The sequence below is a fragment of the Protomyctophum bolini genome (assembly GCF_963924005.1).
Source record: "Protomyctophum bolini genome assembly, chromosome: 16".
In the NCBI taxonomy this organism is placed as follows: Eukaryota; Metazoa; Chordata; class Actinopteri; order Myctophiformes; family Myctophidae; genus Protomyctophum; species Protomyctophum bolini.
The window spans coordinates 18,912,730-18,914,830 of record NC_137877.1 but is presented as its reverse complement, the minus strand read 5'-3'; the positions used below and the strand labels follow the sequence as shown (position 1 = coordinate 18,914,830).

Below are 2,101 nucleotides of genomic sequence, written 5' to 3'. Positions count from 1 at the left end.
ATCTACAATAAACATTTGCATAAAAATTATGATCACACCATGGTTAAAAAAATAAAAAACATGAGGGCATAAGCCTTCCCTGACATTGACTGATCTAAGAGCGCCCTCTGGTGATAGTGAGAGAGAACACCTGCATGGAAGAAAATGTTGCAAATGACAGTATATTTTACTCAATCTCAAGTAGCCTAATGTACTGTAGTATAATTTCATTCAATATAGTAGCAAATGAGGGTAGTGTCACGGGGCAGCCCGTGTCCTGGCTATACACATACTATACACTGAGGACAATGTACGCTTCGAAGTACACAGCTTAGCTTCCATTTGACTAACATTGCCGGCCGGCTTTGGAAATGACTGTGTGGAAGTGTTCGTCATGGACAGTGGTACATCCTGATATTTCCCAATGCATTTTAATGTTTGAAGTGTTCTGTTTCTTGATTGATTGGTAACCTCACCTCATCAGTGCAGGTACGCCTCTCTAAATTGGAGGGTGCCAAGTATTGTAGAGGAGCAGGGGTGTGTTGTCTGTCTGTATTTAAGAGCAATATTTTGTACAATGTTGGGTGAGAAATGTAACTTATATTTATGTTGTACAACATCCTTTAAAGGTGAGGTTAGTCATAGGCTATAAGAATGTATAGCTTGGTTAATGACTGTTGATTGATTGCATGCCATGTGGTAGGATCCACTCCCTATAAGAGGGAGACTGCAGGGGCAGCCAGTTAGTTGTGCTTGGAGCAGCCAGCTGTAAGCACCTAGGGGAGAGCTGCCAGGGCCCTTGTATTGTAAGGGTGTTTATGTTAAACACTCAAGTTCCTATGTTTTCAGTATAGTTTAGTTTGCTGTCAAGTATTTGTTATTTTGGTAAAGTCATATTTTGATTTGTTATTTAAGGCCTTCACTATTTATACTGCACTGTAATTGTTGTTGCTTTATTTTCCATTGAAATGGCAATAACATTCTGTGATGCATTTATGCACTCTCCCTTTCTCTTGCAAACAGCACGTTATGTGATGGAGCACAGGGCACGGTTGACTCAAGATGTGTCTGCAGTCATGCCTATAGTAGACAGTCTAGGGAACAGGGTCTATTCTGAACTCTACACCGAGATTCTAGGTGAGAAGACAAGACAGCAGCAGATGAGGATACTGTATGTCCAGCTGCTACAACCAGGAACATCAACAATCCGTGCAGAATTTTACAATGCAGTAAAAGAACACCAACCCTTCCTGCTGGAGAAAAATGGTAAGATGTTCTACTATATTACTTTTTATTTTTAGAATAGGTATATAACTTTATTCTTTAATAAATAAATACATTTTGAAAAGCCTATCGAAATATTGTTATATGTAACATATAGTAGTTGGGGTCCATAAATGTCAAAATGTGTGGTTTGCAGAAACATACAATGCCAATTGCCAACGTTTCACGCCATGGCTTTGTTTGGAGGCTAGCCTAGCCACCAATAAGATAAGAGGGTCTTTTTGTCTGTCTATGTAGGCTACTGTATGTATAAGAAATGCCCACCTCTTTCAACAGCAGTGTCAAGAGAAGAGACCATGGACCGTGTGTCCTCGCAGCAGGTACAGTAAATGGCTTCAACCTACAGTAGTGCTGTCCAAAGATATTTTACATTATAAAATCGCACACCTTCACAAACATGTCAAAACTTGTTAACTTTTCTGTTAGTTATTTTTGCTTTTTCACATTGGCCCTTAGATATTTTTGCTTTAAATAGGGTACATAACATAACAGAAATGCACATTAATTTGTATTCCCTGCATATTTATTTCAACTGAAGCTTGAGTTCAGTCTCTTCACAAGGATGCATGCATTAAGTGAACAAAGCAGAGACATTAACCTTCATCTATTTGTACCAGGATTCAACCCTGCAGGGGACTCTCGAGGAACGTATCTTTGATGCTCTGAGCGAGCTGACTGAGAAGGAGTTTGATGATTTCCGCTGGTGGCTGCGAAAACCAGGACCTCTGGAAGGCCTGCAGCCGATCCAGACAGACCACCTGGAGAAAGCCAACAAGACAAGGACCGCCGATCTGATCGTGCAGACGTACACCAATAAAGGAGAGAAGATAATGGTGAA

The 2,101-nt window shown here is 40.4% G+C and overlaps 1 long non-coding RNA gene across 1 annotated transcript; it reads left to right on the top strand.

Annotated features, from left to right (window-relative positions):
* The first annotated feature begins 1,130 nt into the window (after positions 1-1,130).
* On the top strand, positions 1,131-1,990 carry LOC308330664. Its single transcript, XR_013965513.1, has 3 exons — positions 1,131-1,245; positions 1,540-1,583; positions 1,881-1,990. It is a non-coding gene; the product is annotated as an uncharacterized lncRNA (long non-coding RNA).
* The last annotated feature ends 111 nt before the right edge of the window (positions 1,991-2,101 follow it).